The sequence below is a fragment of the Panicum virgatum genome, chromosome 9N, assembly GCF_016808335.1.
Source record: "Panicum virgatum strain AP13 chromosome 9N, P.virgatum_v5, whole genome shotgun sequence".
NCBI classification, from domain to species: domain Eukaryota; kingdom Viridiplantae; phylum Streptophyta; class Magnoliopsida; order Poales; family Poaceae; genus Panicum; species Panicum virgatum.
Window position 1 is genome coordinate 30,580,535 of NC_053153.1, and position 25,305 is coordinate 30,605,839.

Here is a 25,305-nt window from a genome sequence, read left to right on the forward strand (position 1 = left end):
GTACCTTCGGTCTAGCCATCTCATAAGCAGCAAAGAAAGAAGAAAGAGAAGTCTCCAGAAGAGGAAGAGGCAGAAGAATCGTTTCAAACCTTCTTGCTGAAGCGCAAGCTACTGAGGGAGGCTGCGAACAAGAAGCCAGAAATAGATTCGGTTGCAAAGGCACACTTCATTAAACACTTCATTAAAGATCCCACCAAGGAGAAAGAAAGGGAGTCGGATTATGATCGGCAGATCAGAAAGTGCTACATCAAACCCAAGAATCGGCGGATTAATGCAAAGACCGTTCCCCAGCTCGGAGAGCAGTCCAAACAATCGATCCCTCTGTTGATAGTGCCGCGTGAAGAATGTCCCGATGAATCAAGAGATCCGTTGACCATGGCTGGGATGATATTGCAAACTGATCTAACAAGGGCTCAATTGTTTGGGGAGGCCCTACAGAATGCCCGCGGCAAGAAAAAATTTGTACTTGGTGAACCTTTGATATGGCCAGAGTTGCTACCATTCCTACCAACGAGAATGGCCGAGTTACACAAATGGTATGCCGTGTAATCTAAAGCTAATGAATTAGAGATGTTCCCAGCTCGGATTATAGATGAGCATTTTTGGCGGGAGGCAGATGATGTATATATCGAGTTTACAGCACTTTACGATTTATACCATCAAGATGCCCTTCACAAGTCCCTCATCAGTGTATGGTGCATGTAAGTATTGTCTCTCGTTTCATTATTTTAGCCTTGTGTGTTGACTGATCCCCGTTTTTCTTGTGTCCCGTAGGTCAAAAATTCAAATTTACCGAAAGAAGAACTTCCATAACGTCGGGTTCTTCGACCCCGATATTATACACGAGCAATCGGTAGCGCAAAAGCCTGAAGACATAGTGAATGTTATATACAGGGGGTTGCGTAAGAATAGCATGTGTCCCTTCATTCTATTGCCATACAATCATCAGTGAGTCGTTCATCGTTACCCTTTTTTTTGAATCCCTTCATATTAATAATACTATTTAATAACTATTATAATCAATATTAATTGGTTATGCGTATGTATATGCACAGCTTTCATTGGATATTGCTTTGTATTCGGATTGAGGAGCACAAGGTCTTGGTGTACGACTCGTTAAGGCAAGATAAATCAAAGTACCAAGATCTCATCGAGGTGATAAAGACGCAAACACATAGGCTTGCCCATAGGTGAAATCGAGCCTCTTCGTTGGGTGACTGATTTTCCGGTATGAATATACTCTCGCTACTAATGTCATTCGCAATAAACATCAGAAAAATTCTATATCGTAACCCACATTTGTCCATAGTGTTGGAGATAGGACCAAGGAAACAACTTATGTGGATACTACGTATGCGAGTGGATCAACTCTTTTGCAAGTCAAAAAGGGCAAATGACAGTGGAGGCATTCAATGTACGTGAGCACAATCACATCTGCTTATTATTTTAATTTATTATTTTTTATTCTCATGTTTTATCGAAAAATGTGACAGCGTTGGTGGATGAAACAAGAACTCATTGAAATGACTCGGGTCAGGGCAATTCAAAAAGCTATATGCGGATTCCTGCTTGATGAAGTCATAAATCCTAAAGGCGAATTTCATGGCGATCTCCGTACAAGCGTCGCCAAAGAAGATCCAACGACGAGGAAGCTGATACGTTATTATAGTTGATGCTTAATAATTTGTAATATCTCAAGTACTTTTGAACTCTGAAGTGTTCCATACATGACGAATATATATATATATATATATATATATATATATATATATGTAATATTAGTGTGATATGCGGTCCTAATATTACTGTGCAATGCAAAGAGTACGACTACGTAGTCACATACGGTAGAAATACGCATAGCCATATGTATAAAAACAAAAAAGAAAAGAAAACATAAAGAAGAAAAAAAAATGTTTAGTGCCGACCAGTTATACCAGCCGGCACTAACCTTGCTGCCAGGCGCCGGGCGGTGTCGGGCACGTTAGTGCCGGCTGGTATTTCGGGCCGGCACTAACATACGCATGTTAGTGCCGGTCAGAGTAGCCGGCACTAACATCTGTCAAGTTAGTGCCGGCTATTTAGTGCCGGCCACAGGGACCGGCACTAAGCCGTCCTGTGACCGCACTGATGTGCCTTTCTCCAGCAGTGTTGCTCACTCCGCCGCTAGTAACAGATCTGTTCTTGAATCCCTTCTCATCCACAAGTCTTCTAGATCCGCATCTCCGAGCTCTCTTCTGCTTCCTCATCTTCTACGGGTGAAGAGAGGAGCACGGGCTCCCAGCAAGGGCTGCTGCCCTATGCATCAAGTGCTTTGGTGACCATACCGGTCCCAAAGTTGCTCAGGGCGAGGAAGCTTCTGATCAGGAAGTCGACCTCATGAGTCTTCTGACTGGTTCTTCTGTTTTTTTGAAGTCTAGATTCTTCTTCTTTCATTTTACAAGTGCTTCTCCGCTTGTTCATGCAGCAAAGCAGCCGATTTGGGTATCGGGGACGCTGGTCATGGTGTCTCGACGCCCACCTCCGACCCCACACCTATAGCGGCGTCGCCATTGCCGGTCCTGCCGCCAGTGGATGCTGGAACTGCTGCAGACGAGGCGATCACAAAGGAAGGGGAGGATGTCCCAGTTACTGAGGGTCAGATAGCGCATGGAGGGAGCGACACCCTTCTGCAGCTAGAAGCCCCCGAGATTCTCACCGGTGAGCCGATCATTCCGCCTCCAGTAGATTGCTGTCAATTTCCTATTGCTCGATTTCTTCATCTAGACGAGACAACAGGGCCATCCCCTCAGCATACGTTAGCCGAGGAACGGGAGGTCGTGGAGACTGGGGCTGAGAGGGAGGTGGCCCCTCTGTCGATGGGAGAGTGAGGGACCGAAGCCGGTGACCAGAGGGGGGGTGAATGGGAGCCAATCAAAATTTCTTCGAAATTCGAATCGTCGGCCTATGTCCCAAAATCACCCAAGCCCTCAAGCGTTCTGATCAAAGTTTGGAGTAGCTATTGAAATGCTAAACCAACACAAAAGGCCACGAACGAGCGAGCGAAACCATGAAGCAAATCAGAAGCGAATCGAGAGAAACCGCTGAACTGATCTGCCAGGACCGGTCTGACCGGTGTACTGGACCGGTCTCGGCTGTTCAAGAACTAGCAGACCGGTCTGACCGGTCTTGCCTACCGGTCTGACCGGTGGCACCCAGAAAACCCCCGAAATCCAACCTTCAAACCGCGAATCTCGAGCAAATTGCGTTCAAATTCAATGAAACTTGGAGGAAAGCTTCGTTCCTACCCCAAGAACGTATCCCCAAGAGATCTCACCCTAAAGATATCCATAGCACGAGAATTTCGGGATGAGATCAAAAGGGATGGGGTTTTCTCTAGAACTCAAGAAATCGAATTCTAACGAGCTAGTGATTCCAGAGGGTTTAGGACAGGGCTAGAAACACGGGAATCATAGCAAAGAACTTGTGGAACCATCGCAATTGTGTGCACCAAAAACGAAACCAAGATTCATCACAAACGAGCACAAAAACGACGAGATTGAATTGATTCAAAAGCCCAGAGGGCACGAGGAGGATAGGGCCTCCTTTCCCAATCAAATCCCACACAAGGTCTCAACAATCCATCAACTAAATCTACCCTAAAGGGAATGACGGGGGGAGAGAGACACAGGGGCGGCGGCCTGGAGGAACAGAGAGTTCACGGACAAGTTCTAAAAGCCGCAATTAACCTAACACAAGTGAAGGGGTATTTATACCCGCTGGACCGGTCAGACCGGTACGCTGGACCGGTCAGACCGGTTGGTTAGACCGGCAGACCGGTGCCAGGGACCGGTCAGACCGGTTGGCCTGCAGCACCCCCTGTACATGATCTCATCCGACGGCCGAGGTTCTTTGTTCGAAACGAAGTCTTCTCCGCGATGCCGCCGTCTTGATGAAGATCCAGTCCGCGGTTTTGGAGGGTCCGAGAAACCCGGGTAGGTGGCCGGTTTTGAGAAAACCGCCAAAACCTCACGCGTGGGAAGATTCCCGTCTCCACGCCGTGGCCCTAGTCGCCGTTCCCGCCTCGGCCTTCTGACGGCCCTAGACACCGCCTGACGCCCGTCACCTCCTCGCCCGTAGCGAGGCCCTAGACGCCGTCGACGCCCGTCGCCTCCGTCAGTCCCGAGACCTACGCCCGTGCCTCCACGACTCGGCGTCTTCAACCGCCGTCCGCCTCCTTGGTTTTGTGGCGCAAACCACGAAACCCGCCTTTCGTCGCCGCTTGTGCCCTCGATCCAGGATTGGATGCCACAGCTGCCGCCCGGTCTGAGCTCCTCCACGGCAGCTCACCGTCGACACTCGACGCCCGTGTACCTGCAATCCAAAGACCAAGCGCACGATCACACCGCACGGTTGACAATTCACTCATCACAGGCAGGATAGAGTACTCTCGTTCCTCAATCTCCCCCTTGATGAGTGCATTGTCAACACACCACCTGAAACCAGAGAAGTGATAAAAAGAGAAGCAAGAAAGTGAAGAACTCAAGCAAGTGACACAAAGCTCAGAAAAGCAGAAACAGTCACTTACTCAAGCAGAGATCGATCCCCTAAGACAAGGGCAACAGCTCGACGCAATCGATCAAAAGCCAAAACATGACTCCTCAAAGACAGAGGTAACGCTCGACGCAGTCATGTAAGAAGCACAAGTCTCCCCCTTGTTCGATCACTTCTCCCAAAATTCTCCCCTTGTTGGCACATGCACACATCAAGGCTAAAAAGACCTAAAGCTCCCCCTGAAGCTGAGACTCTCCCTGAATAGATGCTATGCAATGAATGCAATGCAGGAGGTGTAAGTGAAAGCATTCAGGGATACAAAGATATAAGCAACATATAGTCTCAAGCACGTGTGCATCCATAAACAAGACCTGCATCTAGCTCAACATGGTATATCAAATCAGTCTAGAGCTAGGCAAGTTCAGTTTAGGAGAAATAAAAGCATCACCCATGATCTAGCATTAACAAGTAGGGAATGGAAAGCAGTGCTAATCAAACTCATACAGGTGAGCCAAACCAGCCAAAACAAGTTGCCAACATTCATTTTTCAATCAAATTTATAACAATCAATTCTTAATGCCAGGGGTTGAAAGCTTGTCATGCTTTACTTAGCAACAAGGCCAAGCCTATGCCAAAAGATAATCAGAAGCTTAAGGCACTCGTTTCAGTCATGCACAGCCTTGCTCGGGTTCTCACAAGTGCAAAGTGAGCCGTCCCGAAAGCTCGATCAGTGCGACAAGCAATCCCACATGGATCTTTTCAATCCATTTCAAGAGCAGTTCAAGCAATTTTATCAGATTTAGATCATTTCAAGTGTGAATTGCTGAACAAAAGGCTATACTAGCATGAATAAGATAGCAAAGCATATCAACACGCCCTAACATGCTAGTAGCCAAGACAGGGTGATCATGTTTTCAGATTTTCAAATCAAAATAGCAAAACTCAGATGATGTCATATACACAATGGAGCAAGCTATACATGATCAAATTTATCAACTCACACTAGTAGGTACTAGAAGATCATAGCAATGTATACAAGAATGCTAGTGCAAGTGAGGCAATGCAAAATGCAAATATGTACAATGCATATGCACAATGCAACTACCAAACTTAGAAAACAAAGAGAAGCAAATAAAACCTACAAAGCTAACCAAAGAAAAGTCAGCGATCAAAAGGGGTAACAAACCCCAAGCTCCCCTCGCAAGCGAGCAAAGGTGTCCTGCTCAAGCGGTTTGGTGAGAATATCTGCGGTTTGCCTCTCAGATGGGACATGGATCAAGTCTATGTGTCCTCTCTCATGGTTATCTCGCAGGAAATGGAATCTGATATCTATGTGTTTGGTTTTGGAGTGTAGGACGGGGTTATTTGCAATGCTAATGGCTGACATGTTGTCTATGAAAATGGGAACCCTATCATAACTCAGTCCATAATCCTGCAAGGTTTGTCTCATCCATAGGATCTGGGAGCAGCAGCTAGCAGCGGCAACATACTCAGCTTCTGTGGAATAAAGCGCTACGCTAGCCTGCTTGCGAGAGGACCAAGACACCAAAGATGTACCGAGAAACTAACAAGTGCCGGATGTCGACTTGCGATCCAACTGACACCCACCGAAATCGGCATCAGAAAAACCCACCAAAACTAGAGAAGAATCCGCAGAGTACCAAAGACCAAATTCAGGGGTGAATTTCAGAAACCTGAAGATGCGTTTCACCACCTGCCTGTGGGAGGTGCGCGGAGAAGCCTGGTAGCGCGCACAAAGGCAGACGCCGAACTGGATGTCCGGTCGCATCGCCGTCAGGTACAGGAGCGAGCCAATCATGCTCCTGTACTCCTTCTGGTCCACCGCCTCGCCGTCCAAGTCCTCATCAAGCACCGTCGAAGTGCTGATCGGAGTCGGCTGAGGAGACAAGTCGTTCATGTCGAACTTCCGCAGCAGGTCTCTAGTGTACTTGGCTTGATGGACAAAAGTGCCCTTAGGAGTTTGCTTGATCTGCAGCCCGAGGAAGAACTGCAGCTCACCCATCATGCTCATCTCAAACTCCCTGGACATCTGTTCAGAAAACTTGAAGACAAGAGCGTGAGAAGAGCCACCAAAGATAATATCATCCACGTATATCTGAACTAATAGAAAGTCATTGCCAGACCGCATGAGACGTATATCTGAACTAATAGAAAGTCATTGCCAGACCGCATGAGGAATAAAGTTTTATCCACACATCCCATTTTAAAACCCTGAGCCAGTAAAAAGGTTTTCAATCTATCATACCAAGCTCTAGGTGCCTGTTTCAAACCGTAAAGAGCTTTTTGAAGTTTATAAACACGGTTTGGAAACTTGGGATTTTCGAAACCAGGGGGTTGCTTCACATAAACCTCTTCTTCGATAAAACCATTCAAGAAGGCAGATTTAACATCCATTTGGAAAACTTTAAAACCCTTGGAAGCAGCAAATGCAAGAAAGATTCGAATAGCTTCCAAATGAGCAACAGGGGCGAAAGTCTCCTCAAAATCAATACCCTCTTTTTGGCAAAACCCCTGGGCAACAAGACGAGCCTTGTTTCGAACAACCAAACCATCCTCACCCTACTTGTTTTTGAAAACCCACTTCGTTCCGATGGGATTACAAGCAGGTGGAGGCTCGACCAAAACCCAAACTTGGTTTCTTTCAAAATTTTCAAGTTCCTCATGCATGGCATTGACCCAATTAGAATCAGAAAGAGCGTGTCCAATATCCTTGGGCTCAAAAGGGGCAACAAACGTTGAATGAGCAAAGCCAGTGATACTTGTTACCTTGGACCTGGTGACTCGCTCGTTGAGATCACCTAGCATCTATTGAGGAGGATGGCGGCGCTGAATGTGTCGCGGTGCTTCCCGTGTCGAAGTCGCCTCCTCCTCAACCAAAGCTGGTGCCTCCTCAGGTGCAGTTGGTGAAGCCTGAGTCACCTCCTCGATCAGCCCCCGGGAAGTAGACGTAGTCGGGTCGGGGCCGTCGTCATCGTCCGAGCTTGTGGCAGAGATAGCTAGGTCCACAGCACGCGTGGTAGCCTCAGCGTCGCCCTCTGTAGCTTCTTCCTCCTCATCTTCAAAGATGGAGGTGCCGAGCTCATCATCTCCTGCAACTTCAAAGACAGAAGAATTGTAAGGTGCAGTCTCGTCGAAAGTGACTTCACAAGTCTCTCTGACGATGTTAGTATCAATAATCAGTACACGGTACGCTCTAGAGTGAGAAGCATAACCGAGAAAAATACCGTCAGACGAGCGAGACTCAAACTTATCAAGATTTCCATCTTTCAGCACAAAGCACCGGCAACCGAAAACTCTGAGATGGTCAACACGGGGCTGACGTCCAAACCACAACTCATAAGAAGTCGTGTGCATGAAAGCACGCAAGAAAATGCGGTTGGACACGTAACAAGCGGTGTTAACCGCCTCAGCCCAGTATTTGCGAGGAGTCCTATGCTCATCGAACATCGTCCTCGCCATCTCAACCAGCGTCCGATTCTTCCGCTGTACAACTCCATTCTGCTGCGGAATGTAGGGAGAAGAATACTGGTGTTCAAGCCCTTGATCACTGCAAAAGGCGTCAAAACGAGCGTTTTTGAATTCTGTGCCATTATCACTGCGAATCGCTTGCATGGTCTGCGGTAGCTCGTTTTTCAACCTCAAGATCAAGTCTCGAACAAACTCGAAAGCCTCATCCTTGGTTCTCATGAAAAAGACCCAAGAATAGCGAGAAAAGTCGTCCACAATCACAAGAACGTACCACTTCCCACCAACAGACATCACCCTAGAAGGACCAACTGTGTCCATGTGTAGCAACTCTCCAGGGTGAGAGGTCATCACCTGATTAACAGGCGGATGTGAAGTGGCAATCATCTTCCCGTGGCGACACGGATGGCAAACAAGGTCCTTTTCAAACTTCAATTTGGGCAATCCTCGGATCAGGCCAAGTGAGCTCAGTCTCGACAACAAATCAAAGCTCAAATGTCCAAGTCTCCTATGCCACTTCCACAAATCAGAAGAAGGATCAGCCAACAAGCAATGAGAAGGGCCAAAAGGAGTTCCAGAGAAGTCAACCAAGAAAACCCGATCGCGAGGTGTAATCCGGCAAACCAAATCTCCTCTGGAATCCAAAACACACGAACAGCCCTCCTTGAAGCGAACCTCAAACCCCTCATCAAGAAGTTGCGAAACAGAAAGCAAATTGAACCCAAGGTTCGATACCAAAGCAATCTCTCTCAGGGTAAAGCGATCAGAAACTCGAACAGTGCCAAGTCCACGTACCTTTCCTCTTCCATTATCCCCGAACACAATATACTCCTTTGAGCACATCGGGTGAGGCTGGAGAACCATTTGTCATTTCTGGTCATGTGGCGCGAACAACCGGAGTCCATGATCCACCTATTCTCCAAGCCTCCGACCTGCACATCAGTAGTGAGACAAAGGGTGAGCAAATGTCTCAACACTAGGGTTAGCAATGTGAGAAGCAAACTAGTGTCGAGCAATTTGCTCTACAGAGGGGTTAGGAAAACCAGGCAAAGCGTATCCCTCATCCCGTCTACCGCGTGACTGACGAACACCACCGCGAGGAAAGCGTGGAGCATCGAAACCTCCTCCAAAGCCTCGGTCCCATGGTCCATAGCCGTATTGAAAACGATCAGGAGCACGACCGGCAAAACAACCACCCGCTGGAGCACGGTAACCACCATCGTCTCCCTGACCTCCACCTACACGGCGCGCCCTAGCATCTTGCCTACCACCACGCAGAGGAGGACCATGCATCCGAGCAGAGTACATGTCCGCGTTCCGTCTCTCCTGCTCATGCCTCACAGCCCGCTTCCTCCTGAAGCAAAACTCCTCCAGGTGACCTTCCCTGTCACAGAACTCGCAGTGGTACCTCACCTCACGCTTGGGAGGTGGAGGCCTAGCCTGCGGATGGGGAGGAGTAGCCCCCTTCTTCTGGGCAACCTGGGCTGCGGCAGCAGGGAGCGTGTCGAGGGGATTCCTCAGCTCATTGGGCTTTGGAACCCAAACCTGCTTCGGCGGAGGTGCTTCCGGTGGTTCTTTAAGTACACCATCCGCGGGGTCAACAAGCAAAGGCTGCATGCTCGTACTAGCAGTGTTTCCAGCAGCCTTGCCGATCTTACCATACAACTTGTCAAAGTCTTACCATACAACTTGTCAAAGTCTGACTTCGTGTATGTGTAACCGACCCCAAACCCATCACCACGCTTAAACTGCTTGATCATCATGCCCAACTGCGGCTCACTGCTAGAAACCCAACTCAGAATCGCCCTAAGGTATGTGTTCTCATTCTCCAAGTTGGCTTTCTCTACCGCGAGATTATCCAAATTAGAGATCAAACCAGGGCAAACAGAGCAGTCAATAGGTGGGCTAGACTCTATGACCTTAGTCTTTCCAAAAGACTTGATCAAAGCGTTCTTCTCCTCTAGCTCCGACCTAAGCGTGGGACAAAGCTTACAAGCGCCAAGCAAAGCAGGCCTAGATCTAAGCTCCTCTAGTTCACAAACAACAGTAGCAAACTTGGACTGCAAAGAAGCTAGATTAGACTTGAAGATAGGACACTCATCGCATTCAAGCACATCACTAATAATGGGAGCGTCCTTGATAAGTTCAAGCTCATGCTTGGCCTTGGCTAGCTCGTGAGACACGCCAGAAAGCGAAGTCTTAGCAGCATCTAAGTTCGGAACATTCTCATCATGCTTGGCATGGAGAGCAACAAGATCATTCATGTGAGATATGCAGCCAGCGCATTCATCCTCACTAGATTTCTCCCTAGCACAAGCCAGCTCAGCCCTAAGCTTTCTACGCTCTCTAGCTGCTTCCTTAAGCAGCCTCTTCTGGTTGTCGAGAGCGGCGTACAACTCCCTAACCTCTGTATCAAGCAGGTCGATCGTGGAGTTTACCTCTGAATCGCTCTCGGATCCAGGAGAAGAGTCGGAGTGCGTCGGTGTAGCATGTCCACCCGAAGATGCACGAGCACCATCGGCTTCAGCCGCCATGGTGCAGAAGCTCTTGAGCCGACCGGCCGCCAAGCAAAGGCCGATGAAGCCGGTGGCTTCCTTGTCCCGCTTCTTCTTCTTGTCGTTGTCATCGGAGGTCGGTGAAGAAGAGCGGTCGGTATCGGAGCTCTTGTCGAGGTCGCTGAGCTGTGCCAGGAAGGCCTTCTCCCGCTTCTTGGCCTTGTACTGGAAGCGCTTCTTGAGCGACTCCTTGTCGAAGCATCCTCCCCGGTCACGACTGTGGTGCTTGTGGCACCGACGCTCCTTGTTGGAGCCTCCCTCATCGCGGTCGCGGTGGCGGTAGTAGTCGAAGGAGTTGTTCTGGCCACCACCGGACTTCTTGGGGCAATCGGCGATGAAGTGGTTCAGATCGCCGCAATTGTAGCACCCGGGGTTCCTCTTCCTCTGCCTGTTGTGGTAGACGCACTGGAACTTGCTGATGAGGAGGCACAAGTCATCGTCGCCCTGCGTCTCCAGCTGCTCATCTGAAACAGAAGGCAAAGAGGTAAGAGAAAAGCCAAGAGCAGAGTTAGCGTTAGAGCTCGATCCACCTGTGCCAATCACAAGAGCGACACTCTTGGAAGGAGGGGCACCATTGAGCTTGGCTCGTGTCTGGTTGTCCACCTCCGTGGCCTTGAGCTTGGTGAAAAGCTCGTTCACGGGCAGAGTCTCATAGCCTGCAGACTCAATGATCGTGTTCACCTTGAGATCCCACACAGTGCTGTCAAGTGCGTAGAGCTACTTGAGAGCCTTCTCGTGCTCTGTGTACTCAAGGGCACCATCAGATATGTTCGCATTGACTTTGTTCACAATCGACTGAAAGCGACTGAACATCAGGTCAATGCTCTCACCCGGCTCCTGTGTGAAGTTCTCGTATTCACGCCGGTGAGTCTCGAACAGTCTGGCATTCACCTGAGGTGTACCCTCATGGTAGTTCTCAAGGCACGTCCAAATCTTGTGGGCTTCCTGAAAACCCTGGACGCGTGAGAACTCCGCACGAGAAACGCCAGCGAACAAGGCATTGACGGCCTTGGCGTTAGCCTCGTGCTGGGTCACCTGGAGAGGTGTGGTCCGAACAGCAAGCACCTCATAAAGCTGGTTCGTGGTAATTTCCCAGACATCGGCTCCCATGCTCTGCAGGAAGGCTCTCATGCGAACCTTCCAGTAGGCATAATCCTTGCCGGAAAACACCGGGATCTTACCAAGACTCGCCATGGTCACCGAGTGGATTTCGAACCGGTTAAGGTACTGAAAACCTCAACCGTGTTCTGATACCAATTGAGGGACCGAAGCCGGCGACCAGAGGGGGGGTGGGTGAATGGGAGCCGATCAAAATTTCTTCGAAATTCGAATCGTCGGCCTATGTCCCAAAAATCACCCAAGCCCTCAAGCATTCTGATCAAAGTTTGGAGTAGCTATTGAAAAGCTAAACCAACACAAAAGGCCACGAACGAGTGAGCGAAACCACGAAGCAAATCAGAAGCGAATCGAGAGAAATCGCAGAACTGATCTGCCAGGACCGGTCTGACTGGTGCACTGGACCGGTCTGACCGGTCTCGGCTGTTCAAGAACTAGCAGACCGGTCTGACCGGGCTTGCCTACCGCTTTGACCGGTGGCACCCAGAAAACTCCCGAAATCCAACCTTCAAACCGCGAATCTCGAGCAAATTGTGTTCAAATTCAATGAAACTTGGAGGAAAGCTTCGTTCCTACCCCAAGAACGTATCCCCAAGAGATCTCACCCTAAAGATATCCATAGCACGAGAATTTCGGGATGAGATCAAAAGGGATGGGGTTTTCTCTAGAACTCAAGAAATCGAATTCAAACGAGGGTTTAGGACAGGGCTAGAAACACGGGAATCACAGCAAAGAACTCGTGGAACCATCGCAATCGTGTGCACCAAAAACGAAACTAAGATTCATCACAAACGGGCACAAAAACGATGAGATTGAATCGATTCAAAAGCCCAGAGGGCACGAGGATGATAGGGCCTACTTTCCCAATCAAATCCCACACAAGGTCTCAACAATCCATCAACTAAATCTACCCTAAAGGGAATGACGGGGGGAGAGAGACACAGGGGCGGCGGCCTGGAGGAACAGAGAATTCACGGACAAGTTCTAAAAGCCGCAATTAACCTAACACAAGTGAAGGAGTATTTATACCCGCGGGACCGGTCAGACCGGTACGCTGGACCGGTCAGACCGATTGGTTAGACCGGTCAGACCGGTGCCAGGGACCGGTCAGACCGGTTGGCCTGCAGCACCCCCTGTACACGATGTCATCCGACGGCCGAGGTTCTTTCTTCGAAACGAAGTCTTCTCCGCAATGCCGCCGTCTTGATGAAGATCCAGTCCGCGGTTTTGGAGGGTCCGCGAAACCCGGGTAGGTGGCCGGTTTTGAGAAAACCACCAAAACCTAACGCGCGGGAAGATTTCCGCCTCCACGCCGTGGCCCTAGGCGCCATTCCCACCTCGGCTTTCTGACGGCCCTAGACGCCGCCTGACGCCGGTCACCTCCTCGCCCGCAGCGAGGCCCTAGACGCTGTCGATGCCCGTCGCCTCCGTCAGTCCCTAGACCGACGCCCGTGCCACCACGACTCGGCGTCTTCAACCGCCGTCCTCCTCCTTGGTTTTGTGGCGCAAACCAAGAAACCCGCCTTCCGTCGCCGCTTGTGCCCTCGATCCAGGAGTGGACGCCACAGCTGCCGCCCGGTCCGAGCTCCTCCACGGCAGCTCACCGTCGACACTCGACGCCCGTGTACCTGCAATCCAAAGACCAAGCGCATGATCACACCGCACGGTTGATAATTCACTCATCACAGGCAGGATAGAGTACTCTCGTTCCTCAAAGAGGATTCATCCTCAGGTGTTCCTACACAAGGTCTCCCGTTGACTGGGGACATAATAAAGTTAGTGCAGCAAAATATGGCAGAATGCCAGAAATTTTTATTTGTAAGTATCTTTCTTGTCGAGTACTTATCTTTGTGACTAGCTAGTCAACTTATGTGTCCCATTGGTTGTAGGAACTTGCTGAGTATGAGGCTGCAAAGTTCCAGGATCTGGAAAGGTTCAAAGCTAAGCAGAGCCAAGAGAACCAGCTCCTGAAGAGAAAAATTGCAAAACTTGCAGTGGACAAGAAGGCTCTCGAAGAGAGAAATAAGTCGCTACAAGAGAGAAACAAGTCAATCACAAAAAGTCACAAAAGTAAGTTCCTTGGCGTGCTTTTCCCTTTTGTAGTTGTCGAGTAGTGTCATCCAAATCCTTGGTTGCTTACTGCTGTCACATTCACGCAGAGCTCAAAAAATCATTAGTAAGTAAGGAAGAGCTGATGACTGACTTAAAGAACCTTGTGTATCGTTACACAGATGATTTAGAGAGATTTGACAAGATGCTAAAGGACGCTGACAAGCAGCTCGTTGAGGCCATGACATAGATCAAGGATATGGCCGAGGAGAAAGATCTCCGGAAAAAGGAACTCGACGACCTAAAGGCTGCTGCACTGGCTGTAATTGACATGGTGGATCCACCCGTGGAAGGTGATGTGCAGGGCAAGACTCTGTTGGAGCGTCTGCAAGGAGCTCCACAGAAGATCATCAAGTACCTCTTGGACACCAGCCAGCAGTACGTGTCTCATGTACTCGGGCTGGTGAAATCTTATTGGTCAAAGGCAAACCTGACCCCTCTCGAAGAAGGTATGTCTGTGGAATGCACAGAGGAAAGGTTTGCCAACTTTGTGAAGGAGGTGAAACCTGTGGCCGATATGATCGTGGATATCTTGGAGCAAGAACCTAGTGCAGAGTAAAGGCCGCCGCCATCACGGGCACTGTATTGTGAAATTTGTGTATACCTTGATACAATTCTGTTGTGATGTTCTTGTTGGTAAGAACATGTCATTTGGGAATTGTAAGATATACAATTATGTTTATCGTAGGATGTAAGTATCCCTTGTGACTAAGCGTTTATTTTCGAGTACGCATTTACATTCTTTTGTGAATGTGCATGAGGATGCAATACACAGAAACTGACCGACTAGGTACGAATGATCTCATGCGTTTTACTTGGTTAAGTAAAAAATGGCTGGAGAGTTGAGGGGAAGCGTCGTATACATGGATACGTGTGGGTCCCTCGGGGCCGAGTAGGTGTGAGAACCTTGAACTGCTCGACTTAGTCCATGATCCTGCTCTTTATGAGGCAAGGAAGAAGTCAGAGTAGAGTGTTTTGTGTATTTGAGCGAGGATGCCGTTCGGTTATTCCTGGTCTTTTGCCTTATGACGCAAACAGCGGGGAAGGAGTAGGCAAAAATGTCCTTTGGATGGATCCCTCAGGATCGGTTGAGCGTGGTAGCCTGTGACTACTCGATTGATATTCCTTTCATTTGAGGGATTGGGAAATTGGGTAGATGGTTTTCCTTAAAGATAATAGGTGGATCCCTCATGATCGGGTAGGCGTGGTAGCCTACAGCTACTCAATTGTTCCTATTCCTTTACTTTGCGGTGCAAAGAAAGGTAAGGAATGAGTAAAGTGTCCTTTGCAAGGACAAAGATGGATCGCTCAGGATCAGGTAGGCGTGGTAGCCTACAACTACTCGATTGTTCCTATTCCTTTACTTTGCGAGGCAAAGAAAGGTAAGGAATGAGTAAAATGTCCTTTGCGAGGACAAAGATGGATCCCTCGGGATCAGGTAGGCGTGGTAGCCTACAACTACTCGATTGTTCCTATTCCTTTTCTTTGCGGGGCAAAGAAAGGTAAAGAACGAGTAAAATGTCCTTTGCAAGGACAAAGATGGATCCCTCAGGATCAGGTAGGCGTGGTAGCCTACAACTACTCGATTGTTCCTATTCCTTTACTTTGCGAGGCAAAGAAAGGTAAGAAATGAGTAAAATGTCCTTTCCAAGGACAAAGATGGATCCCTCAGGATCAGGTAGGCGTGGTAGCCTACAACTACTCGATTGTTCCTATTCCTTTACTTTGCAAGGCAAAGAAAGGTAAGGAATGAGTAAAATGTCCTTTACAAGGACAAAGATGGATCCCTCAGGATTAGGCAAGCGTGGTAACCTACAACTACTCGATTGCTCCTATTCCTTTACTTTGCGAGGCAAAGAAAGGTAAGGAACGAGTAAAATGTCCTTTGCAAGAACAAAGATGGATCCCTCGGGATTAGGTAGGCATGGTAGCCTACAACTACTCGATTGTTACTATTCATTTACATTGCAGGGCGAAGAAAGGTAAGGAACAAGTAAAATGTGTAAACGCAAGCGTAGGTTGCAATTAAGAGTCTTCAGTATGTAAGGTGGTCGATTTGTGAAGGAAATCAACTCTTTATTTATAATGATTTGTTCGAGTACAAGATAGTGATGAGCACTGTTCTTATATTTTGAACAAAAAGACCCTTTACTAAAACCTACCCCTTGTTCAAAGTGATTTGCGCTGAACAATGGTTGCTGTAAGCAATAAAACATAGTAGACAGTAAAGCTAGATGAGACTGCTCTCATGTTGAGGTGCCTTTTAGAGGAGTGGTGCCCCTAGGGCCTTGCGTAGGGCTCGACATTCATACGTCGAGTGGTTGCTCTTTGGATGCCATTTGCATTGTTCATGAAGGGCCAGGTTAAATCGCTCCTGAGTCCTGAGCCAGAGCGGCCTTTTCTCACTGCTGTTCCTGCGAGATTGCTTCATGGTCATCGTGGAGGTGTGGTCGTTTGCACGACCTCGGGTAGTCATCTGGGATGCGGTAGTTGGATGTGGGGCAATAAGCCTCCCTCTCCTCACGCTCCTGTCTTCTGGATATGATAACATTACGGGTGTCACGGCCGATGTTGATCACGTTACGGAGGTCGCTGTTGGAGTAGTCGAACGAGTCGCCGGGGCCTTCTTGGTGATACTTGGTTGTGCGTTTGCGTCGTAGAGCCCTTTTCTAATTAAGGATCCTGCGGCGCTCGTAGATATCCATCTCCTCCTGCTCATCTTCCAGCTTGACGGTAACCGTCACACTTGGTGGAGCAAAGGGAGGATCGTGGTTGATGCTGGTCTTGATTTCCGTCGTCGCTACTGGGCTTGAATCCATGTGGTTGGAGAGGTACTCGTCGAAGTCGTCGGAGTTGTAGTCGCCGAGGCTGACTCGCTCCAAGGAATCATCCTCTAAGTCAGGGATTTCTAAGATACGCACCATGACTATCTCTCGGCAGAGGTCTTCGATGTCTTGTGGATCTTGATCGTCGAAAGGGGCGATCGGTGCACCTTTTTGGAATGGGAGCTTGTCGATCTGAGGGTTGAATACCTCTACAGATCGATGAAGCCCCGGCTCTTCCCAACGCACCATTCTGCCCTGAGGTGTTGCTCTTATAACCAAGGTAGAATTAGAGTCCTGGGAGAAGTATCTTTCCTTGTCTGAGTTGGGGTTGACTTGACTTGAATCCGGAAGGAATTGTTCTTTCGATTTCTTCTCGGATCTGAAGGAAGGTTCTGAAGTATCCGTAGCGGGTGTGGGTGAGTCAGGAGTCGGCATTGCTGCCTCCACTCGACTAGCAATATTGTTCCACCGTTTCATGTAATTGTCCATGGATATGGAGTCGTCCAACCGGTCGTCCTCCAAATTTTCTTCCGGATCGGAATCGGAACCCGAATTGGAGGCCAATCCGAGGGTGTATCGGAGGAGATCTTCGTCGTATGGAAGGGTGTCGGGGAACGGCCATCCTCCTTTTGCTCGGAAGGCGATGTCATTCAAGTACTCTCTATACTTCTGTAGGTTTTCGAATTCTTCAGGCGAGTAAGGAGGGTCCTCCTCGTCTGAGGCTGAAGGAGCTTTACTTTGATGAGTCTGCTTGGGTGAGGTAGCATTATCAGCCTGATCTCTCCCTGAGAAAGTATTGCCCTGCGGAGCAGGCCGCGGGCTGAATTTCTCGGGTGCTGGATGGGCTTCAGAACTTGATAAAAAATTCTCCCATAATTTTTTGGCCTTTGATTGTCGCCAAAGTTCTTCTATCTTGTCAGGATTGTACAGACCTTCCATGAATAGAGCAATGTCATCTGACCACTCGTCAAGGTCGTCAAATGAGTCTAGTCCGTCTAGCTTGTTGAGGTAGCTGATAAACTCTTGATCAAGTTCTGGGTCCAAGAATTCAGGAACAATTTATTCGCAGCTGGAGTCGAAAACGGTGCCCCATATGGCCTCCTTCTGCTTGTTGAAACTTCCTACTTGAAGAGTATCTTCTGCGAGCTTGATGCAATTGGCGAGCTTGGAGTCAATTCGATCGAGCCCTGAGAAGATGTCGCCCGAACGATCAAGTCGTGGGCTCGACTTCTCGGGTTCTAGTCGGATCTTCTTCTTGCAGAGGGAAGATTCTGCAAGATCAATGCAATCTTCAATGTTGCGGGAGACACGATCCACTCCGTCAAGGAGATCGGAGTTATCTATCTTCTGCTGTGGGATCCTCTTGAGTTCCTTGAGGTAGTTTTCAATTAGATCTGAGTGGCCGCCAAAAACGGGAGCCTCGCGGCTAGCAGTGGCTTCCTGTTTTGTGGCTGCGAGTAGTTGATCGATGAAATCGTCGACGTTGTTGCACCGAGTTGTTGGAGATACCTCTGGTTCCTGAGGTTGGTTAGGTGGCTGTCGAAACCACCTGAGCCATTGGCAGTGCAGACCCAGGAATCAAAAATGAGAGTTGTGCCCTTTGGCACGAAGCTGGAGTCGCCGAAATTGGCCATCGAGTTCGCCAGGTGATCTTCAGCGAAGTCCCCTACCTGGCGCGCCAGCTGTTGGTGTTTAACCGTCAAGCCCACCGAGGAATACCCTGAGGTGGTTGATTGTAGGCAGGGACTCGCCAAGATGTGGAATGCGATGGTGCAAGGAACATAAAGATTTATACAGGTTTGGGCCGCCGGGAGTGTAATACCCTACGTCCTGTGTGGTTGTTTGTATTGCCTTGAGGATTGATGATGTTTTGGAGGGGTTTTTGTCTGCCCTTATATAGTCTGGGAGGACAGAGTTATATGGAAAGTCCTAGTTGAGTACTACCAAAGGAGTTCTTCCCAATGCCTATCGGGTAGTTTTCTTCTATTCGACTAATTCTACTTCTGTATGAGTAGTTACAATATGGTAAGGTATATCCCATGTGCTATCCCATACTCTAGAACATTCTATGCCTGTAACCAGTTCCGCTGCCCTGGGTCTGACACTAACCTAAAATCCTAGATTCGCCACCGGGGGGGCTCCAGTACCCAGTAGTAATGGTTAGTTCAAGAAAGAAACAGCCTAGCTGCAAGCATCAACCCAATCCGCAATAGGCCTACAGGCAAAAAAATAATAATTCAATGCTACTATGGGCTGCCCTTCGTTCGTCACATTCTTTGCGTAGATGAGAAAGATAATAGATGGTTCAATGTGGTTCATCACGGTTCCAAGCTTATTTCTGGATCCGCCCCTACGTACAATGCCATATGGAAACTTTTGCATTAAGATGTAAAAAAAAGAAATAGAAAAAGAAGCCAACAGGATCTAGATAGTACCAGCTAAAAAAACTCGTATGGGCCATCACTCACTCGATTGTACTGCCACTGCCAGGTAATTGTGCAGCGGTATTGATGTACCATCCCAGTTAAATTTTACCTTTTCTTTGGAAAATCTATTCACATTTCATGGAGAAGAATTTAGCCAAAACCAAAGGCTGTACATGCAAAAGGAAATGGAGCTAAAAAGGGTGAAAAGAAGCCAAAATAATTTGATTCATTTTACTTTGGCTAAACTATTTAAACCAGATCAACTTAATTATCCCTAATGGAATGTCTTTTTTTTTTTTGCTTCTCCTGAACGGATTAAGCTTATGTTCACATTTTGTGGTTGCTAGGAAACATCTTAATATAATTTTTAAAAATAAGTAAGTATATTACGGTTTTTGTTCTAACAAGATTATTTTTCCATGCATGCATTTCTCTATATCTGGGGGTTGATTATTGTCATAGGTTGTGGTTATCTTTCATCATTTCTATGCTTATGACAACATGGAAGAAGGTCGAATACATGTTTTTTCTCTACATTATGCAAGGGGAGGGAGGACCAATGTGCAGTGCGTGCAATGGAGTCACGCTCACTCGCTCATACATCAGGGTAGTACGTGTAGATCCATGGCGCAATTCTCTCTACCTACCTGTTTTCTGTACAGGTACAGCTGGGGAGGCCACAAACAAAATTGTCCATCTGGAGTACTAGGTTCAGTTGGACATGATAGCGACCTGGCCTCCGAAGGGATCTGAAGCCATGCTACTAAGATAGAAATGGCGGCAAAAAGGAAGCTATGCAGATGGGCACAAACGCACTGCCATGTTAAGCAATGAGAGCAAGACATGCCAACTGAAAGCAAATCCGTTACTATGCTACACTGCTAGAAAACTGTACATTCGTCCGTGGCCGTTAGTACCGGGCTCGGTTTCAGCCGGTATTAATGTGCCCTTTAGTACCGGGCCTAACCTACAGTGCCCCTGGGAGTCGTTTAGTACCGGCTGGAGGAACCAGCCGGCATTAAAGTGCGTCACCGACACCCAACTGCAATGGCTAGCGACCATTTAGTACCGGCTGGATCCGGGCCATTTAGTACCGGCTGGTGGCTCCAGCCGATACTAAATGGGGAGCTTTAGTACCGGCTGGAGCCACCAGCCGGTACTAATGCGCCCACTATATATTGGGGGCCTTCTTCCTCCCCGAGCCCGAGCCAGCCATTTCACTCAGAGAGCTTGCTCGAGCTCGGTTCTTCTTTCACATTAGAGTAGGTGCCGCCATTTTTTCAAGTTTTTGTGGGGTTTCACTCATCCTAGTGCGCCAAAGGTTTGCAACTTCATCCTCTCTTCATTGATTGTCTTCATGCTTTGTTTTATGCTCATAGTTAGAGAAATTTATGATTTTTAGAAATAGTGAGAATGAGCATGATTTCTTTGATTTATGCATTGATTTGAGATATATAGAACCGATGACTTGAATTTGGAGGTCTATTGGATAGGTTGAAAAGCATGATTTCTAGGTAATTTATAGTGATTTTTTTCAATTATTTTCAAGTGGCATGGTTAGTTTGGTAGTTGTTATGCTTTTAGTTAGATTATTTTGACACTCTAATGATGTATTTATTCGGGCTCATATGGAAACTATCGAGAAGTTTAAAACATCTTTGTTTCGGATCATGGATATGTCGTTAACCTAGATTCTGCGATGATAACACTGCTATTCGGGGCTAGCATCGATATCCACGATGCGGTAAGGTATATACGAGGACGTGATGAAGGAGTACGGGCTTGGTCCCAATACTGAAATCCTCACCTTTGAGCGAGTTAAGAATGGTATTATTCGGACCAAGGCTGTACTCCTTCATCAGGTCCTATTGTACTGCTCTGTATTGTGGATATCAATGGTAGCCCCGAATGTCAGTGTCATCACCGTCGGGTCAAGGTTAATGACATAGACATGTTTCGAAATAAATATTTTTTCTTCTCGATGGTTTTAGAGAAAATGAGCCTGAAACAAAGCCGCGAACATTGATTGCGCATCCCTTATGGCGTGGAATGACGTTTTTGCCTTGAACTGAAGTGTCAAAATAATTAGGGTTTATGATTTATTTGGTAAGTGTATTGAAATTAGTTTTGTTTCTTAATGAGACATATAATTGACCTGTTATTAATATTACTTTTTAGAAATGCCTTTGCAACATGATGCCTTCGAGCGTCGAGCTGCGACTTGGGCGGCGGTACGCAATCAATTGTAGCGCACCGATCATTCGCTTGAGTTCCACCCTGCAGAGCTTGTTGGTCTTGTTAGCGGTCGTATTCGTCGTTGGATTAAGAAAGCTTTTCATATATTCTCACTTGGCAAAGAAAGTCGTAAATTTCATCGTGAATTTAAGGTCGAGTTGCATGGTACTGATGATGATCGTGAGTTGATGGCCCGATATAATGCAAGACGCGAAGCGTCGGGGCTTGTAGTATAAGACCGTTCCGTGTCAAGACTTTGTGAGGCAGTTCACGAGGCATTGATCAAAAGATCCCATGATGAGTAGTTTGTATTAGGTAGCTAGCATGTAGTTTAATCTATATTTTAATTTTGACTTTCTAATTTATTATGTTGTGTAATTTAAGCATGTTATGTGACGGATTTTCGGACCTTTGTGTAATTTTAATGTTTAATTCGCAGAAATGGCTTTGCAACATTATGCATGCTTCATTATGTAAATTTTATAGTGTGAAATTTGCCAATTTATTGTAGAACGATGGACCGACAATGGATGTATGGCGACTGGTTCACCATGGTGTGGATTAATGTCTAAAGTCTTTTCTTGATGCGGCGGAGGCCCATAAGTCATTGAAAGGTTTCATGTGCTGTCCATGCCGCCTTTGCCAAAATAAGAAGGAATACTCTAACAGACACACTCTGCACGTTCACATTTATGAAAAGGGTTTCATGGATAACTATATGCTTTGGACCAAGCACCGTGAACCTGGAGTTCTGATGCAAGAAGGTGAAGTAGATGATGATGATGACAACAACATTGCAGACTGGGCTCACTTATATGAAGCAGGTGCCTTTGAAGATGAAGCAATAGACGAGGCTGAAGCAAATTCTGCAGAAGATTAACCACCTGACGAACTAGGTCAGGTTTTAGTCGATGCACAGAGAGACATCGAAACTTTGAAGGAGTCAAAGAAGTCTGAGATGATGTTGGAGGATCACAAAAAATTATTGTACCCAAATTGCAAGCAGGGGCTTAAAAAGTTGGGTACCACACTAGAAATGCTGCAATGGAAGGCAGTCAATGGTGTTACCGATAAGGGATTTGGGGAGCTACTAGGTATTGTAAAGAACATGGTTTCATAGGGGAACGAAGTGCCCTCTACAACATACGAAGCAAAAAAAATGTTGTTTGCTCTCTTGGATTGGAGGCACAGAAAATTCACGTATGTCCTAATGATTGTATTCTCTATCGCGGAGATTAATATGGGAGCTAGACTATGGGCCTTTGAAGATTTCTTTGTTTCGGTGCCAATGGGTGAACCGAGCAGGAGGCGGCATAACGATAGACCAGTATGGGATGACAATAGTGGACTTCAAAAAGATTGGATATAAAGATGAACCATTCGTCCTCGCCAAGGATGTCACGCAGGTGTTCTATGTGAAGGACATGGCTAGTAAACCTAAAAAAAATCAAGGCAAGTCCGACGACGAGCCAAACCGCCACATAGTTCTTCCAGGAAAAAGAAAAATCATTGGAGTTGAAGACATTTCGGAAAAGTCAGAAGACTTTGATCAGTTTCATGACCGTCCTCCATTCTCTGTCGATGTTGACCCTAGCATCTTGGTATCCAAAGAGGACGCTCCTCACTTACGCCGCGATCACGGTCATGGGACATTCGTAAAAAGAAAGGTTATCAATGTTCCATTGAATAATGATGTATAATCAGTATGTTGTACTTTAATGTTCATGTGACCAAGTGATTTATGTAATATTTTTGAAACAAATTTGATGAAATTATTAGCATGGCCAAAATAATTTGCACACAAAACACAATTGAAACACATATAAAAGAAATTTCAGACTCAATATGATAAATTAAGTGCATAAACTTACATTCAAATTTTGCATGGTGAAAACAGTAGGTAAATCATAATACCATAATTTTGCATCATGAAAATAGTAGATATATCTATTTTTTATCACTTTATTGAATTTATTGCACATAAAACACATTTAAATCAATTGAAAACTATAATTTAGTCTCAATACTTCGAGTTTAGTACAAAAACCAATACTTCTTAAGATTAAGATACATAAAGCGTAATACAATAATTTTGCATGGTCAAAATAGTAAATATATCTATTTTTATCCCTTTAGTCAGTTTAATGCACATAAAACACATTTAAATCAATTGAAAACTATAATTTAGTCTCAATACTTCGAGTTTAGTACAAAAATCAATACTTCTTAAGATTAAGGTACATGAAGCGTAGTACAATAATTTTGCAGGGTCAAAATAGTAAATATATCTATTTTTAATCACTTTATTCAATTTATTGGAGACAAAACAGATTTAAAAACAATTAGAAAACAGAATATAAAAAACAATAAAAGCAGTTTTAGTACCGGGCAGATCTAATTTCACAAGGCAGTTTAGTACCGGGCCTTAGAACTACCCGGTAGTACCGGGTGATATGGCTGATCGGTACTAAATCCAGTTTAGTACCGCGCAAGGCCACGACCCGGTACTAAAGTGGTTAGCATATAGGGGGGATCAGGGACTTAGCCGTTTCGATCCCCCTACTTCATCCTCGCCGTCGCCGCCGCGCCTGTCCCTCCTCCACGCCGTTGGTCCGCCTCCGGGCCGTCGGTCCACCTCCGCGCCGCTCCTCCTCGGCTCCGTGGGTCTGCCTCCACCTTGGCGCCGCTCCTCCCTCGCACGCATTCCTCCCCGCTGGCGACCCCGCTCCCCGGCCTCCTCGACGCCGGCCCCCGCTCCCGACCTCCTCCTCCCGTGCAGGCGTCACCTCCAAGCTCGGATCCGCCGGCCGTGCGGCACCCCGCGCGCGCTGCCCCGGCTGCCGGCCGGCCGCCCTCGCCCCGTCGGCGCCTCTCCTCCTCCGCGCCTCCGCCTCCGCCTCCGCGCCGTCGGCCGCCGCCATGCCGCTGCCCGCCGGCGCTGGGCGCCCCGCCAATGTAAGCCCTCACCTGACAGCACCTACCGGTGCTGACGTCATTTTTTTAGATATTTGTAGATAGTTGTGGGAAAATTGAAGAAAATGCTATAAAAATTGTAGTAAATGGTAGAAAAATTTATGGTGAACAATTTGTTAGAAAAATTGTAGAAAATGGTAGAAAAACTTGGAAAAAATGCAGAAATTTTGTTAATTCTATAGAAAATAGTTAGTAATTCTATAAATTGGTGAGCATTTTGTTCAAATTTCTATAAATTGGTGAACATTTTGTTAAAAATTCTACCATTTTCCACAGAAGTCCCTGTTCAAGGCGGGACAAACCATGGCATGATGATTCCAGAAGGATATGCTAGAGTCATGGTTGGGAAGACCTCGACCTCGAGATTCCTGGAGGCGATGGAGAAGAGGAACTAGGACATGCCCTCTACACTTGGATATTTTGGAACAAATATTACATAAGATTTCCGCAAGGAACCACAGAGTTCGCAGAAAGGGATCCTAGCCCGGTTCCGAGGTCACCGACCGCTTAAGGGTACCCCAGCGTGGAACCGCCGTCACCGGATGCTTCCCGGGACCCAGCGTTAGTCCATCGCCGTCACCGGCCGCTTTCCGGGACCCCAGCGTTAGTCCGCCTCCGCCACCTCCACCTCCGGCCCCCGCGAAGAAGAAAAAATCTGATTGGGTCCCGCCACCGCCACCTCGAAGGCCGAAGAAGACCCAACAACGCAAGAAGAAAGAGAAGCCCCCGTCAGAGAAGTCAGGGTACGAAATGACTGATGTCACAGAACAGTCCAAATAATACCGATCAAGTGCACTAATTAACCATTTAACTTAATCCTCTGGTACTGCACCCACCAGTACACCCAAACTGTCTGCTATAACCAGGATCGATTACACGGGAACTCTCGCCAAAAGACGAGCACAGGTGATTACAAGCAACAAAAGTTTTGAAACTTAACTTTCAATCAGAGTTAAACAAAAGTCTCCAAATTAATTTACAACAAAGTTTTATAAGCCAGGGTTACATATCGTATATAGAGTTCAAGCGCAGCGGAAAAATACAACCAGT

The 25,305-nt window shown here is 47.2% G+C and overlaps 1 long non-coding RNA gene across 1 annotated transcript; it reads left to right on the top strand.

Annotated features, from left to right (window-relative positions):
- Window positions 1-2,156: 2,156 nt before the first annotated feature.
- LOC120687212 lies at window positions 2,157-13,537 on the top strand. Its single transcript, XR_005680656.1, has 3 exons — window positions 2,157-2,697; window positions 2,776-2,863; window positions 13,407-13,537. It is a non-coding gene; the product is annotated as an uncharacterized LOC120687212 (long non-coding RNA).
- The last annotated feature ends 11,768 nt before the right edge of the window (window positions 13,538-25,305 follow it).